Below are 18,983 nucleotides of genomic sequence, written 5' to 3'. Positions count from 1 at the left end.
ATTTCTAAGCAATGTAGAAGATAATGTCAAGTGCATGTGTGTGGATGATTTCTCTTCCATAAATCTAAATGAATATGTCCAGTTCCAATATTCTAACAGCTTATTGGTAGACTAGACTGGAACAGAACAATTTAAAAGACAATTGGGGCAGCTAGGTGGTGCAGTGGAAAGAGAGGTGGTCCAGGAATTAGAAAGATCTGAATTCAAATTAGACCTCAGATTCTTTATTAGCTTTGTGACACTGGGCAGGTCACTTAACCCTGTTTCCTTCAGTTTCCTCATCTATAAAATGAGCTGGAGAAGGAAATAGGAAACTGTTCCAGTATCTTTGCAAAGAAAACCCTAAATGGAGTCATGAAGAGTTGGACACAACTGAAAATGACTGGACAGCAACAAAATGTATCTGCTGATAGGAGACATAAAGTTTTTTATTTATGTACCTAATATGTACCAATCACTTATTAGGAGTTAAGGATTCAAAGCTAAAAAAGAAAAGTGTTCTTATCCTTGAGGAGATTACATTCTGCTGAGTAGAAGTATAGTAAGTTCATGGATAAGTAAATGAAAAATATATACAATGTCAGTACAAACTAATGTGGGAAAGGAAAAGAACTGGTAGAAACAGAAAAAGTTTCATTTAAAAGATACTTGAGCTGAGCCTCAGACCAAATGAGGCATACTGAAAAAACAAGGAATATTAATATGGTTTTTGTTTACTTTTAATTAGGAAAATATGCTTATAGGTGGCTAGCTTGTGAATACGGCTTAATTAGATTAATCCTGGGGGGAAAAGCATGGTCCAAAGTCTAGGCTCTGCCACAGTATATATGACCTTAGACCAGTCATCTACTTCCTCTAGAACACCTGTGGTCATCATGTAGCTATAGAAGAAATAAAATAACTGCACAATCAACACAAATCTGCCTCTTTAAAAAAAAAAAAAAAGATTTGTGAACTATCTTCTTTCTCCAGCTTCCCTTTCCCTCTTTTCTTCCTGGCAGACCTCTGTTGCCTTCCCTCTTTAATTAGTAATATATGTATATGTATATGTGTATATATATATATGTATGTATGTTATTCTAAGAGCAGTTATCCAGGGCTGCCTTTTCTCCATAGTATGGAAAAGAGATTCAAGAAGGAGTCTCTTTGGTGGAGTCAAAAGAACCCTGTGCCCCAGATCTTGTAAATCCCCAGAGGTTGGACTGAATCATCTCTGAGATTCTTTTCAACTCTCAGATTCTATACCCTAAACCACTGTGGATTTACAAATTCTCCCTTCAAATCTATAGAATTTGTCTTATTCGTTCCTTTTACTATTTTTACTTCATTAACAGATCTGGTTTGTAAGACACTCGCCTGTTATTTGCCTCAGCTAGCACTGTTTGCCCCAGGATGCCAAGGCTGCTGTGTGTGTGTGTGTGTGTGTGTGTGTGTGTGTGTGTGTGTGTGTTTGGCAAAGGCTAAGGGTATCTCTTTGTCAGATGAAGTGAAAGAGTGATTAGACCATAGCCTGCTGGTTCCTAGACACTGATACCTCCCTTTCCTCTCCTTATCCCATCACTATCTATTATGCTCTTTAAATTTCCCATCCAGAGGTTCCAAATTAGTTACAAATCTGTTGTCATTAGTATTGCCAACATGGTTATCCTCTTCTTACTTTCCTGTCACTCACATTTTCTTTACCTTCCTTTTACCAAAGAGCTGAAATTACCCAAAGCCACACTAGTGGAGATGTGCCCCCAAAGTTGTCAGAACAGACCTACATTCATGCACAAAGTATTTTGAATTTAAGTAACCAGCTAGTAGAAATTGTTCCTCCAGGGCCACCCAGCTGGTTGCTGATCTTGACCCTTGAGCTGATAGTTTTTGCATGCTTGTTATCATGGACTCTGTGTCACAAAGTGAATAATTGCATCAAACTTTCCCCAAGTATACAACTTCACACAAGTAGAAGATTTAAAAGATGAGCTTGCATTGGAGAAAACTAAGCTAAGAAGGTTTAACCATGCTGTTCCTTTCGACTGTAACAGAAAACATGTTACATATCTTGAATATGTCCATAATCAGAGATTAAACTTAAAAGTTTTTCACCTATATGTTTACAACATGAGTGCTAAATTTAAGCCAAAGGAGGAAAATGTGTATTTTTTTTCAGAGCATTTCCAATAATGGACCAAATTGTTTTTATAACATCAGAAACTCACTCTAACCAGCCATGTTATTCCTTAAATATATGCCAACAGGGCTTGAAACCCATTGGAAACTCTTCCTTTGTTCCCCATGGGAAGGGGGATGGGAGAGTGGCTTGAAATATCAATAAACCAAAAGCCTTTGAGTTTGAGAAAGTTCTACTGGAAGTTGGAAAAGTTATTTCACTTCCCCTGGAAAGGGGAAAGATAGTTTATGTAGTAGATTAACAACCTTTTCTTTTGTTCTCCTTGAATTCACAAGTAGAAAAGGGGAAGATGACTTAAGAACTTAACAATGAAAGTGACCCGCTCCTTCACCTTGTCACTTTCCATGCCACATTAACCAGTTTTGCCAAACTAATCCATGAATCACAGATGCTGGTCATCACCATATATAGCACATTCATCTCCCGTGTCATCATTCACGCTGGACACTGAATAGTGGCATTTGTCTCCAGATATGGCCCTCAAAGGACACCCATCAGCCTCATACTAATTCCTCCGACCTCATCAGCTTTGGTTGTTGATCGTTCTGCTGAAAAGCAGGAAATCATTCAGCCTGGGAAACTTGGGAAAATTTGTAGACACATAAAGCAATCTTTTAGGTTCAGGGGTTTTCTGGTCAGAGCTAGATTTTTTTTTTCCTCCCTCCTCGAAACCACTTTAGATTCTCATATTCAACAGCAAATCAGTCCAGCTAATATAAAAGCCATTTTCTTTCATTCCTTTCTCTTATTTCCATTGAGCACTACCCCCCACCCCACCCCCCAGCCCCCTTCAATCTGCAGTGCTCGCCTCCGGTGCCTCAATAGTAGCTAGGACTGTGTCTTAATGAAAAAAGATGGATAAAATATTACCATAACCTCAGAAGCGGGAGTAAAGCCCTTATTAGAATTCGGGACCTGCAGCTGGAACTTTCAGCATGGGGTGGGAGATAAAGTTAACTATTGTTAGCTCACAAGTGGTTCAGACTTCCTGGCAACTGCAGTGAATTACTCAGCCCTTTATGCAGGCCTTCAGAAACAGGCCACTGTTTCACAACAAAAAAGGCATTCAGGCAGGGAAAGATGGCCTCCCCAGGCTCTAGAAAGCTAGCTTTAAGGCAGTGAATGGACACTGCTGCCTCCCAAGTGAATGACCACTGTGGGAAAGGGTGATGATGTCAGCATGAATGCATTTCCAGTGTCTTTGTCCTGCTTCTCCCTGATCTCTCTCCCTCTTGGGCTGATGCCTCCTGCTTTGGCTGTTTTTCTATCTCCTCATCTTTCTCTGTCTCTCTGTGTATCTCTTTGTCTCTCTCTGTCTCTTTTCTCTGTCCCTCTCTTTCCTGCAACTCTTTTCCCTCCTGCTTATCATGCTTTCTGTTTCTCTCCCCTTCTCCTTCTTTTTCTTTGTTTCATCTTCTCTCTCTCTGGCTCTCTCACTTTCTCTTCCCATCCTGCCATTCTGAGTCTTTTATCATCATCCTTCATCATCCATCATCATTATTATCATCATTTAGAACTCCCATCAGCACCACTATCATATTGCCACCATGGCAATGCTACTTTAAATTCATTTTTTTTCCTTTTCATCAAAAACAAGAAAAAAATGAAAAATAGAGCAAAATTGAAAGAGTGTATTTGTGTGCTGGGGGGGTGGGGTGGGTGGAGTGGTGGTTCAGTCTGGTCCCTCCTGTTATTGGTTGGAAAAGGACTGCATGAGAGGGGGTGGGAATGACAAGGAAGAATGGGGGGAGGAGAGGTGTGGCTTTTGAGAAACAAATTTGTAATCCTTCACACTGGAAACTCCTGAAAGGAGCTGCCCTTCTCATGGTTTCCAGGAGCAGCAGAAGAATAACATTCTTGACTAAGGCTTCAACCAGCAACACAGCCTTGCTTTTGAAAATGTTCCCAATTACCAAGTTTATAGGAAGCTTTCAAAGGTTTATCTGGCTTTTAGAATAAAATGAAAAAAAAAACCAACAAAATATAAAAAAGAAGAGAACAGGGAAGAAAGGAAAAGACTTCTAAATGCCTTTGGCCCTCTGTAGAGTCAAAGTGTTAAATAAGCAGCCATACCTTCTGGAATGGCCCATGTCCTCAGGTTCCCTAGTGTTGAACCCATGCAGTAATAAAAATTAAGATATGAGGTTTGTTAAGCAGCCGCTATATAACTGATAATAAAAGACATTATTTTCTTTATTTTTTTACTTTCTACTTTTTCTTTTTTTACATTTTTACATCTTTAAGTTCCCTTAAGCTCTCTGTACCAGAATATACAAATTATTTCTTTGAAATGTTTTAAGTCCATTTTATAGAAATGCGGGAAATATGCTCCTTAAAAAACTTCTCCAGGTAAAATTGAATGCCCTCTTTCTTTACTCATAAAACTGTTAAGAGTTTTTGAGCCTGTTTTTTTGAGCCTGGTTATTTGGAAATGTGCGTGCCTGACTTCCTCACTGCTCTTTCTCAAAAGTTCCATCCATATTTAATATATACAGCTTGAACTCTTTGATTGGGACTTATCTTTGCTTCTTTTGTTTCCTTATTCTGTCACGTTAACAAGTTACTGCATATTTGCTGAGTATCTACTTTGTCCAGAGAACAGAGGCTTTGCTGTAGGATGGATACAAATGTTCATGAGAACTTGGAATTTAGTTAAGGGAGAAAAGAGACTCTTGGCTAGTGACTTGAGCACTACAATCTGTAAGTATAAAATAAAGGAGAATGGGAGGAACTGGACAGTGGAGGTTCAGTTAATCCTAAGAAAATGCAAGAGGCTCTGAATACTGCCATCAGTATAGGGGATTTGGGGAAACAGATTCTGGAAGTATGGGATGATGTATAAAGAAGGGGCTTTGTACATCTCCAACCCCCCACCATTTATAAAATGTAAAATAATTCATAGACTGTTTCTTTTGCACTTACCCTGGGGTGAAGAAAAACCTTTTAATTGACCTACTTAGCTAGAACTCATCTTGCATTCAAAAGACTCCAATGGAAAAATTCAAACTTTCTTTTTTTCTTCTTTGCCTTCTTGCTAGCTACAAGGTATAAGTATGATTTCTGAGATCACTCATGAGGGTGTAGCTTCTTTGGCAAGCCTTTGTTTGAGAGGAATATCTCTTGTCTTTTTTTTTCCCCTTTGGTATAGGACCTTGTAAGATTTCAGAAGATGAGAAGAACAAATGGTGGTCCATCAGGTAGGATTGAGAAGGAGTCAAACCTGAGGCAGAACACATCCAACTTGTTGAACTAACCCAGAAGTGAAACTACATACTAGGCAAGAAAGTGTGCCTTTCAAGCAATTGAGTCATCCAATGACTATTCCTTATTTGGTGAATATTTAGTAGTAACTACTTTAAATTGAGTTCACTCTTCCCAGAGATTGTAGGATCAGAATGTAAATGGGAGATATAGTCAGATGTCTATTTTAGCTATAGTTTCTCAGTAAAATTCCCTTTGTAAAAGCGAATTGATTTTCATTGGTTCTTAATGATAATAAGATATGGGTTAAAATGGTGGTAGAGGTCCAATCCCAATTATTAGTGATATTGAGAAGATATCGCTAGTTTAGTTGGCAATAATATTAGGTCAATAATCACTGGTGAAAAATAATGGTTTACATTATCTCTCAAGAGTACCTTCAGAACAGCTGCCAGAATTCACAAGGACTGGAGGAGCTTAGAATCTCCCTACAAAAGTACCATGTTTTGAAGGTATAACTGTCCAAGAGTTGTGCAGTAATTGTTGATCAGTAACAGGGAGTTTAATCAGAAAGATTTCCAGGAGAGGGTGACCTTTGGGATAAGTCTTAAAGGAGGCGACAGGCATGAACTAAGAGAAAACAGTATCTCCTTTACACGATTATAAGAATTATAATTATTATCATAACATGTAATTATAAAAATTGTGTTATTAGAATAAATTTTCTTTTTTATATACCTCTAAAATATCTCATGCAACCCTGTATATACAAGAAGTCCTCAGTAAATGCTTATTAATTTAATGTGTTCAAAAAGAGCCATAAGATTTGTAAGGTACTTTATATGGATTAGTTCATTTAATCCCAATAACACCGCTTTCAAGTAGGTACTATTTTTTTTCCCATTTTACAAATTAGGGAACTGAGGCTGGGAGTGGTTAATGATATTTGTCCAGGGCCACAACAGCTACCAAGTGTCCCAGAAACAATATGAACTTATATCATCCTATCTTGAAGTCCAGAGATCTAACTGTTGTGCCTCCTAGCTGTCATATAAATGTAGTTTCAAGCAAGTATCTTTTAATAGCAGCGCTGGATTACAGACTATTTCTCTAGCTCAGAGAACAAAAGCAGAACTCTTTTCTGTGAAATCATTATGATCTCAAGTGCACATGACCTCACTGACTTCAGTGTCTTTCCATAGACTGAGTAGCACTGTAGCATGTAGGGTAGGAATAAGATGACATCTCTATTAAGAAAACCCAAAAAATCAGATCTCCCAATCAAACTTTTTAAAGTGTATTCTCTAAAAAAGAGGTATAAATATCAGCAAATATACCCCAAATGTTTGAATAGTGTTTTAGATTGCGTATTTGGCAACTCATAGATACTTAACAAATGTTCGATGACATGATTTTGTTTTATTTTTAAAAGAAAATCTGGTAAGATAATTTACAATCAGAGCAAATCCATGTAAACCACTGAACAGATCAAGATTGAACATGACCCATACTTTTTCTAAAAATGCTAGGTTTCACTCAAACCATTCTCAGTTGCTGAGGAAACAATTTGGGAATAGTTATTGTGACAGTGTTTCTAGTTATAGGATCAGAAGAGGTATATAGGACTAGCTGACCATCACTGAAGAGAACTGGACTCTAATGGGATAAGATGAAAAAGCAAACAATAAATATTAATGAGGTAAAAAGCAAGAAACGGTTCTAAGTATTAGTCCTCCATGGTTCAGTTCAGAGGCATTTTCTATGACTGTCCCCTATCCTTGGAATGCTCTCTTACCTCTATTCCACTCCAACTACTGACTTTCCTGGCTTCCTTTAAGTCCATCCTTCTATAGGAAGTCTTTCCCAATTCCTCTTAATTCCAGTGCTTTCCTTCTGTTAAATATTTCCTATGTATCCTGTGTAGTATGTTTTGTATATATTTGTTTGCATGTCTCCTGCATTCCATTGTAAACTCCTTGAGGACCTAGATTGTCTTTTTTCACTCTTTGTAACCTCAGTGCTTAGCACAGTGTTAGGCACATAGTTGTCAGTTAATAAATGTTGATAGATTGATAGTATAAGATGTATCATTAAAAGGGTCAGAGAACACTGGGAAGAGAGAAAGGTGTGGTAAAATACTACAATTGTGGGGATTTAGCGGTAGTATAGTGTTTAGATGGCGAAATTCCCCTAACTGCTCTCTCCTTCTGGTGTTAATAACTCTGGTTGTTTAATCTCCCAAAACTGCTCAATCCCAATAGACCTATTTCTTAGAATGAATTTTTTAAAATAACTGATAGAAATGATAAATTTTAATAAAGTGATCAGGGAAAATAAATATGTATTTTCCCTGTTCAAGAACATGGACCCCCTGGAGGTTGAGAACCTCTCACTAAATTCACATCTCTCAGTTTGTATAGTTGAAGAAACTGAGGCTCAAATAGTTCCAAGTGAAAAGAAGAAGGGGAGTATAATTTTTGATATCTTTCCAACCACTCATAGATGACCCAGTTGATTATTGTGGCAAAGGGCTTAGCATTAGCAGGCTCCTATCTATATGTGTCAGCAATATTATCCTGATCCCCCAAAACACATAATCCTAGGCAGGGATCCTTTAATGCTAGGAAGATTTTTTTAAGTTGATTCCCTCTTGGATAAGGTAGAGAACATCATAGTTGCAAAAAATACAGGAAAAGGAGAAAAGATAGCAACAACCACATTTAGCCTTAGTCCCTCTAAGAACAAAACTGCCTTTGCAGAAGTGTCTGGCCCAAGTCTGAGAAACTGTTGTGTTATTTCAGGCTTACTATTTCCCTTATAATGAGTCTTGAAATGTGCTGGGAAACCAATAGTAAAAAAATTAGTTAAAACTAAAATCTAAAATTGATCTTGTCAATATTAGGACAGATATATTTGTTTATCTGGTATGTTTTTTCCCATAACGTATCTGGGGATTTTTGCTTTTGTATAAAAACAAACAGAAACAATATTTATTTGAATGTGTGGCAGAGAAAGGGAAAGAGTTTGTTTGCTTTTCAGTGTTCAGTGCTCTGGTTTTCCATCTTAATGGGATAGTACAGGATTTTGGTGATCTTCAGGCCTATTCTATTATTTAAGCGCTAGTCTCATATTTTCAGATTAGTACCAAGAATTTCTACTTGGATCTATGTTTAGGAATCTATACTAAGACACATACTTAGGAATCAACATACCTCAAACTGAGTTCATCTTCCCCACAACAAACAGCTCCTTCCTCCAAAATTCTCTCTCTGTCAGTGGCCCTGCTACTCTTATCATTTTGTGTAAGCACTTGAAGTCAAAACTACTTCACAATATTGCTGGAATAAAAATACTCTGTAAACTGTAAAATATTTCAAAGGGCTGGTTTGGGCTATTATTATTATTTTGTTGAACCTATCTTTTCCTTGAATGTAATCCATTTTCAAAACTTTTGATTTTTCTTTCAAAAAGTCATAGAACTGTGTATATACCTTCAGACATGATGGATGTGTTGTTGCTTGGATTTAGCAGCCCCTACTCCCTACTAAGACTAACAACTCTATTCCATCTTGATTCCTCCTACAGAATGCCCCTCTGCCACCTTCACTCACTTGTTTTCAACCTCTCCTTCTCTATTGATTCATTTTCTTTTTCCTACACAAAATGTTTTCCTCCATTCTCAAAACACTCTTACTTGATTCTCCCATCCCCTCTAACTACCATCCTACATCTCTTTTGACCCTAGCTGCTAAACTTAAAAAGGTCATCTACGATAGGTGGCTCCACTTTCTTCTCACTCTTCTCTACCCTTTTATAATTGAGCCTCCTACCTTATCATTCCACTGAAACTGCTCTCTCCAAAGTTACTAATGATCTCTTAGTTGCTAAATCTCGTGACCTTTTCTCAATCCCATTTCTCCTTGATCTCTCTGAAGTCTTTGGCACTTTCTTCTTGATATTCTCTTTAGGTGTGCAACTCACCCCTCTCTCCTGGTTCTCTTCCTACTTATTTGACTAATTCTCTGACTCCTTTCTTGGGACTTCCTCCAGATTATACCCTTTAACCCATAGGTGTCCCTCTAACCATAAGTATTCCTCAGGGTTCTGCCCTCTTTTTCCTCTATACTACTTCACTTGGTGATCTCATCAGCTCCCCTGGATTAAAATACTCTTTCTGTGCTAATCATTCTCAAAACTATCTGTCCTACCCCCAAACTCTCTGCTAACTTCCAATCTTGCATCTCCAACTGCCTTTCAGACATTTCAAACTGGATGTCCAGTAGATTTCTTAAACTCAATATGTACAAAATAAAACTCATTATCTTTGCCTCCAGAACTCTTCCTCAGTCCACTACCACTTTCCTAATTGTAGCAGAAGGCAATCTCATCCATTCAGACTCTCAGGTCACAGACTTGGAGTCATTGGGAATAATATATGTGTAATAGTATATAATACATACATAAAGTGAGATATAGATATCACCCTTCATATCCCATTCTTTTGCCAAATCCTACCAGTTTCACATTTGCAAAATCTCTCAAATATTCTCTCCTTTTGACATTGCTATCCAGTACTCATCATCTCATGCCTGGATTATTGCAATAGGCTGTTGGTGGGTTGCTTCAAGTCATTACCAGCTCTGATCCATTCTCCAGCTCACCACTAAACTGATATTCCTAAAGTATAGTCTGATTATCATTTGCCTACTTAATAAACTTTGGTGTCTCCGTGTTGCCTCAAGAATCAAATACAAAATGCTCCATTTAGCATTCAACACCCTTTACAACCAACTCCCTCTTTTCTTTACAGTCTTCTTAAGCTTTATTCCCAACATGTACACTTTGATCCAGTGACACTGATCTCCTAGCCATCCCTTGTACAAGTTATACTTCATCTCTTATTTCTGAACTTTTTCTCTGGCTCTTCCCAGTGCCTTGAACGATTTCCCTCCTCTGTTCTGACTATTGACCTCGCTGGCATCATTCCATTAAGTCTCAACAAAATCCTATCTTCTACAAGAAACCTTCCTCAGCCTCTCTTAATCCCAGTATTTTCCCTCTATTAATTACCTCCTATTTATCATATTCATGGAATGATTTGTATATAGAGTCAATCCTTAATATTTAGGCATTTATCCTGGAAGACTTCAAGCATTCACATGTTTTTATTAACCTCATTTTCACTTTCTCTGAAGTAGAGAAAAAAAGTGGTACAATACGTACAAGTTTATTTCTGCAAAAAAAGGGAAGAAGGTATTCACGAAACCATTTCAAAATATCCTAAAGTGACTTCTCAAGTATATGGCAAGGCAATTGAAAAAATAAAAAAGCAGCTAAGTTGTGAGTAAATGAGGTGGTGGTCTCCTCTGCCATCCTGAAAGCACCAAGTGAGCAGCCCAGAATAGTAGAGAGCAGCCCAGCCTGCCCCAACCTGCCCCAACCCTGTCTAGTCATTCAGCTATCCCAGTGAGGAGTTCTGAGCTTAGAATCTGGGCTGGGGATTTACCAGAGGCATATGCTTTTCATCAGGGAACAGCACAATCATGGAGCCAAAAGGGAGATTAAAGATGGCAAGTGATGATCCTTTCTTTTCCTTTTTTAACCCCATGGTTTTTCTGACATCTCTGCCCTTGGCTTGTTCCATTCCTGTATTGCCTCTCCTCTCCTTTGCATTTTATGGGTTATTTCATGGTTACTATGTTAGGAAAAGTGCATGTTATCAGAATTAATGAATTGTTATAAAGAATTGTGTGTATAAAAGTGTATTTTCAGCAATCTCTAGTGAAAGATTACAGTTTTTGGTAGTCAGGGGATCCTAAAGCCCTATTTCCCATGAATTCAGTGTATCAAAATTTGTGTTTTTTAAATGTTTACACAATTTTCTTTTTTTTAAAACCCTTAACTTCTGTGTATTGGCTCCTAGGTGGAAGAGTGGTAAGGCAATGTGGGTCAAGTGACTTGCCCAGGGTCACACAGCTGGGAAGTGTCTGAGGCCAGATTTGAACCTAGGACCTCCCGTCTCTAGGCCTGACTCTCAATCCACTGAGCTACCCAGCTGCCCCTTTTACACAATTTTCTAAGAACTTTGCCCTCTCAAAAGTTGAGGATTGTTCCTAGGTTCAAATCTGACCTCAGATACTTCCTAGCTATGTTACTTTGGGCAAGTCGCTTGACCCCCATTGCCTACCCTTACCACTCTTCTGCCTTGGAGCCAATACACAGTATTGACTCCAAGACGAAAGGTGTAAGGGTTTAAAAAAAAAGTTGAGGATTGATTATATTTGTTTGCATGTTGTCTCTTCCATTAGATTGCATGCTCCATAAGGACAAAGTCTATCATTTTGGTTCTTTTTTGAATCCCTAACACTATACAACAGTGCCTGGAAAATACTAGATGCTTAATGCATATTGATAATGGATTGATTAATTGATTAGATTGGATTATCTGCCTTTCATTTTTAATTTTGTTACTAGGAGAGGATTGCTAAGTATCAAAGAGAGAAGGCTATATTCAGAAATGAATGTGGGGCTGCTGGGTGGGTCAGTGGATTGTGAGCCAGGCCTAGAGAGGGGAGGTCCTGGGTTCAAATCTGGCCTCAGATACTTCCTAACTGTGTGACATTGAGCAAGTCTCTCAATCCCCATTGCCTAGCCCTTACTGCTATTCTGCCTTGGAACCAATACACAGTACTGATTCTAAGATGGGAGGTAAGGGTTTAAAAAAATAAATGTGATATAAGAACAAAAGGCATCAATGATGAGAATATGTATGTGTGAGTGGTCAAAGAATGGTCCATATATGTTAGAGGCAAATGGTACTTCTGAGATGTTATAGTTCAAATTCCTCATTTTAAAAATGAGGAAATTGAGGCTCAGAGAAGTTAAATGGTCTTCCCAAATGGCAGAGCTAGTATTTTGATTCAAGTATCTTGGCTTCAGGGCAAATGCTTTTTCATGACTGGCCCTTTATCAATCTCTATTAAACTTTTCCATTCATTCCTTACTTTTGTTCTCTTTCTTTAAAAAATTATTTCTTACAGCTTATTGAAAATTATTAAAATATCACCTTATAATTGAATACCATTTTACTGTTTTCTAAGCATTTTTGAAGACATCCTTTTCTGGACTTCACAATGATTCTATGAGATTTGCAGATAAGTATTATTACCAGGAGCAGCTAGATGGCTCAGTGGATAGAGCACTGGGCCTCATCAGGAAGATTTGAGTTCAAATATGACTTCAGACACTAGTTTTGTGACCCTGGGAAAGTCACTTAACTCTGTTTGCCTAAGTTACCTTATATGTAAAATGAGATGGAAAAGGAAATGACAAACTGCTTCATTATCTTTGCCAAGAAAATCCCAAATGGGGTTATGTAGAGACACAACTGAAATGACTGAAATTAGTACAGTCTTGGTGATTAGGAAGTTGAAAATCAGAGAAACTAAAATTGGACACAAGATTTTACAATAGTAAATGGAAAGTTAGGGCTAGAGAAAAGGTCTTCTGATATCAGGTTCAATGTTTTTCCTGCTTTATGACACATGAGGCCAGCTAGTCTAACTCCCTCCTCACACTTCCCCAGTACACACACATACACAGTTTACAAATAAGGAAACAGACCTAAGGTAGCTAAATGATTTGTCCAGCTGTACCAACAAATTCTCTGGGCAACATCATTATAGTTTAAAAAGGCGCTTTTCTTCCAAGAGTCCAGTGAAGGAAGCATGACTTCAAGTACTCAAACCAAAGTGAAAAAATGGTGGTGCCATTGACAAAGAGGGACTTTTAAAGGGACAATTAATTTTGGGATGAATCTACATATTTATATCTTTGTCTACATCTATGTCTTTGTACATCTATACACACAAGGAGTCACAGAGAACATTTAGGACATTTTTATGGGTAAATTCTACTTTATTAAAAAACTCACTTAAAAACTTCAAAATTAGAAAGCAAATTATTTGCCTTTCTTAAGAAATATTCACTTTACAAAACAGCAAGCTCTCCCTCTGTCCTATTCATCCCTTTTTCTCCATTTCCTGCTGCTTCCCTAATTATCCAAGTTCCACTTCACTTCACATGGGATTACTAAAATAACTACCTACTTTGCCTCCTTATCTTGTACTCCCTCTCCAATCTATCCTGTACCATATCCCCTGAGGGAGCAGACCCTGGGTTTTGTAATTCTCCTCGTATGCTCCATTGTAATTACTTTTTGTAGTAAGTATGCAGTAGGTGCTTAATAAATGATTGTTGACCTTGAATGATCTTCATGTAATGAAGAATTTGTCTGGATGCACCATTCTAGAGAAAATGCTTCCCCAGGAGAGTTATTCCAACTACTGTCACTCATAACCATTTATGTAGGAACACCTTCTGCCAAAATCTTTGGGAATTATCATTTAAGCACATCTTATATTATTTGTTCTTTCCTTAGGTTATGTATAAATTCACTACCATTTGGAGAGCTCAACACAATAGCAGATGTAGACAACCAGTATGATGTACACCCACCCTCTGAGTTAATGTGATTAGTCCTAGTTATTAACTAGACCCTACATGCAGTGCAAGCAAGCAACTTAATGACTGAATCTGAAATAAGAAAAAAATCCCTTAGGTACTATGGTCACAAGGCACTCAAGATTCCTTAGTTATTCAAGCATGGTCAGGATCAAAAGAGGAAATTCAGTGATGAGGAGCTAAAAAGAGATGGGATTTGATTTTAAAAAGTCAAAAGCAGATCTAGCTGTCATCAGAGTAAAACCTATGGTCTATTTTCCACATACAACTTCCTCTTATTCTATTCTGAAACAAGAAAAGCTCCCCTTACCCTAAATACATTATGTAGATTGTCTAAATCTACAGAGAACCTTCCCATAGTTTTACTGTCCTCAAAGGAAATTTGCTTGTGGTTGGGGAGGGGAGAGTTAGGAATTGAAGGGAGCAAAATCAATTAATCAAAAATAATTTATATCTTTCATACATTTCTAAAGATATTCTTTTTGAGACCTCACAATGACTATATAAGATGTGCTGGTGAGGCACTGTTTCCACCATTTTACATATGAAGAAATTGAAGTTCAATCAGGCTCAAGTGATTGGCACCATATCATTTGATGAGTGTTGGGTTGGGGTGCCAGGGATTTAAGACTAAAGGGAGTTCTGACAGGTGATTCAGTATTGCCTCTTCCATTTATGACATTATTGTCATCTCTGATGAATGGGTAGATCTCTTGATCTCTCTGGGTATCCATTTCCTCACCATTAAAATGACAGGATTGCAATTACCCAAAATACTTTCCAAAACTAACTATAAAGTGTTTAAAATCATCAGCCGCAACTTAAATTTTAAGGATTCATGATTGTACTGCTCATGGTATTTTTTCCTCTGATAAAGTTGATCCTTTATATCCACAGAGGAAGCCATTTACACCTTACTGTGGTCAAAAATATAATCACTTTATTGCTTCATTCAAGGTCGAAACCGACTTCTTAGGAAAAAAAAGCCCTTTTTAGTCACCCTTCATGCTTGTATTTTATCTCCAAGATCACCTCCAATTTGTTATATATATATATATATATACATACATATATGTATGTATATCATTTGTACATGGTTATTTTCATGTTCTCCTCCATTAGATTGTAAATTCTTTGAGGGCAGTGATTATTCTTTACTTTCTTCATATCCTCTGTGCTTAGTAGAATGCCTAGCACATATTAGGCACTAAAAAAAGTTTATTGACAAACTTACTAGATTCTTAAATCCTGCCCTATGACTGAACACAGTTTGCTTTTGAATCTTAGTCTTTTTGACTCCCTGAACTCTGTTCCTGATCACAGGTTCCCAATTAACCTCTGCCTCTATATAACACTGAATTTAACTTGGCCATCCCCATGCCCATACCACTTGAGCACCTCTGCTTTGCTGTCAGTCATACCCTAGAACTAAATATAGAAACAGCAACCAATTACATTTCAAATTCTAGCAATACCAGCAGACCTGAGGCAGCTTTATATAGAATGCACTGTGCACATGCTCTTTGAAATCAACTGCTTTCTTTGGTTTGATTCCCAGTTTTCCATTCTCCCCACCAAAAATTCTAAGAGGATCAAAATAACTAATAAAATTCTAAAAAGCTGGAGAGTCTGCTTTATTATTTGTTTACTATACCAATAACCTAATAGAATTTCTCCTGAAAAAATCACAATAACATTTATCTTTTATTTTTTGGATGGGCAGAAGAAAGGAGAGGGGAAAAAAGCTATTGTTTTCCTCTTTTTATAAGGATAATACAAGCAAAAATCAGTCAATTCATTTTCCCCAATGATTCGTCATTTTGCTGTTGATCTGCAAATTGTCAGTCCTGAGACCTGATCTAAATATCCCAGAATGAGAAATTCAGTCCATATGTTATAAGGTCCACATCAGTGATAGCTAAGTAATCCAATCAATTTTTAAAGATGAAGGGTGTGCTGCTGATAAAACTGCAAATTGCTAGTGTTCAAATGAAGGTGTGAAGAGACAGTATATTATACTAACCAAAGGACAACTAATATATATATCCAAGTTTTAAACCTGGGAAGCAGATGAAAGGTGCTCCTTTTATGAACTGATATAAAATCAGTTTAAAGATTATGAACCTCTTTGCTCTAAGCCTATCTAACATTTCATATGCCTTCCTTGTTCTGCTCATAGAATTGGTTGGCTAGCCCTTTAAGATGTCCATGACCCTATGGATTGAAATATAAGGATTAGTCCACTGGGCTCATTTTTACTGCATAAGACAAATGTGTCATCTTTATTCCAATATAAAGCAAGTGTTACTGCTGTGCGTAATGGTCCAAATCCTGTAAAAGAGTAAAATAGTCATTTAACTTAACAGAAAGACTTTCTCCTTTTCTCATGTCTTATGTGCCTCACCATTATCCATTTTTTAAAACTATTGTATATAGTGAAAATGTTTCAATAAATAATCTTGCATTTGATTGGAAATCACTAATCATTTCTCTATCTATACCCTAGAAGTCAGTTTAAAAGAAAAAAAAAGTTGTCTTCAAAAATGACTCCTAAAATGTACATTTTGGGGGAACTTAGACTAAATTTATTAAAACATACAGCTTGAGAAAACTTTTTATAAAAATTGAAGCAATCAATAATAATGATTTGCCATATATATGTTGCACTTGATAATTTACAAAAAGGGCTCTTAACAGCCCTCTGAAACTCACAGTGTTAGTTTTATTATCCTCATTTTATAGATCAGGAAACTGAGGCTCAGAGGGATAGCCTAGTATAATGGAGAGAGCTTTGTATCAGTAAGAGTTCATTCAATGTATCACAGCAGAAAGAACCTCCAAAATATGTTTTCCTAAAATAAACCATTCAAATTAATTATTATTATTATTATTTTTAATTTCAGAAAGCATGATTGTCAAACAACAACATTTGATCACCTTGTTCCCAGCCTTCTGCTGATTGACTTATTCCTGCTTAACTAGGTTAGTCCATTACTCCTAACACATGGTTTGTTACCATGTCCACATTCAAGGTCTTTGCAGAATCTGCTAGAACTTGTACATGAAGCCGCAAGATTAGTACCATTCTATGATGAAACAAGCAATAGAGTAAAATATTTATGAAGGTGAGACATACACTATAGAGAGAGTTTTTAACATGTGGTCCATTAAATTTAAAACATATATATTTTCATGATTTTCAGTGTAACTGATTTTCTTCATACTCCTACATAATTTATCTTATCCATATAAAAACATTATTTTTAGGGAAGGAACATAGGCTTCAGTAGATTACAAAAGGGGTCCGTGTCACAAAAAGGAAAAAAAAGGTTAAGAATGCCTGAAATGAAGTTTCCCCAGAATAATAATAAAAACAACAATAGCTAGAATTCATGTAGTGCTTTATGGTTTTCAAAACACTTTGCATTTGTTATCTTATTTGATCCTCACAACACTGTGAGATAGGTATTATCTCCATTCTACAGATGAGGAAACTGAGAGACAAAGAGGTTTTTAACCAAGATCACACACAAAAAAAAGAGAAAAGACAGGATTTGAACCCAGGTCTTCCTGAGGTCTTCAATGTCCTGCATGCTACCTACTGTATCACCTAAGATATATCAGAAAGCATAATAAGTTGTATCGTAGACAGAATTATAGCAACAACAACAAAAAAGGATTCCTAATTGATGAGTAAAGTTTCCTGTTCTTGTTCACAACTGACATTGTACCAATTAATACAAGGTCTCTGAACAGTTCAGCAAAGGATGGAATGGGATCCACAGTAAGGTAAAAGAGATGTATAGATTCTACGCATTGAGAGGCAAGGGAGCTCAGGAGAACCTGTAGTACTTGTTTGAGATAGAAAATAGAATTTGACTTACCAGGTATTACAGTTGAATAGTATGGGAGAACATCACTGATCACAGACATTCTGACTAAAAGAAACAAAATGCCTTATATTTTAAGGAGAAATCGGAATAGAATAAAAGGGAAAGTTCAGTCTGAATCAATTTTGGGAAAATGATATAGCTCATTCAATGATACCATAAAAGCTTAACTGACTCTTTACTCTGAATAATCTCCTGGAGATGCTATCTCACTATAAATTCATGAGATACTAGCATAGTACAACAGAAAAGATGGTAAGATCTGAAGTTAGAGAATGTGGGTGGGTTAAAATGCCAGCTCAATTAACTGTGAATAGTCTAGGACCTTATATATAACAAGTACTTGAAGAATATTTTGTGAATATAATGAAGTTGAAGGTATAACTGGAAAAATGAAGCAGAATGGTCATATAGCAGGAGTGACAAAATAGTTGGACAATCTAACTAGCACAGTGACTCCCCTGGGACATTAAACAAAGAGAAAAAGGGATCTAGTATACTTGATAAAGACCCAATAGAAGATTCTTAAAAAGATAGACAAGAATTGCAGTGAGTGAAGAGATATGCAGGGCTTATTATATGAATAAGAGGAAGGAGAGCCTACAGCAATGAAATCATAGTTACCAAAGTATTAAATGTATTCACATTTTCTTCTGAAAAATTAATGTGATTTTTTTTCTAGATAGAACTACTCCATTCATGTGTCTTACTTAAGTTTCTAATCAGTGATGCTCTCCAATACTTAAATATTGCTTGTCCTTTTGTTTTATCACAGATACTTCTGAAAGCATGCTTCAATTTTGCCTCTTAGGACAAAAAAAATCACCTCAAGTTTGAGCTGAAAACTGTAGTAATATTAATTCCTTAGGAATGTGGGTTTTATAATTAGAAGCTTTATCAGTATCACAGGCTTAGAGTGGCCAAATGGAAGTTAGACAGTATCCATGTTAGACTGATAGTCTCTTAACTTGTATAATTTAATGGGATTGTCTACTTTAATAATATAAAAAGCAACAATCTGGAGAGTATAAAGCCCATTAGCAACTTAAAAATACACCGTCTTCTGAGGGCAAACCTCTCTAAATGTAATCCCTCAGCTTTAAATTTAAAGAAAATGTTCTTGGGAACATACTTTGCAACAATCCTTTTTTTTCAATGATTCTTGGCTATTCCTTGAAAGTAAAATTTTAATT

This window comes from Gracilinanus agilis, chromosome 4 (assembly GCF_016433145.1).
Source record: "Gracilinanus agilis isolate LMUSP501 chromosome 4, AgileGrace, whole genome shotgun sequence".
Taxonomy (NCBI): domain Eukaryota; kingdom Metazoa; phylum Chordata; class Mammalia; order Didelphimorphia; family Didelphidae; genus Gracilinanus; species Gracilinanus agilis.
Note: the sequence above shows the minus strand (reverse complement) of the source record.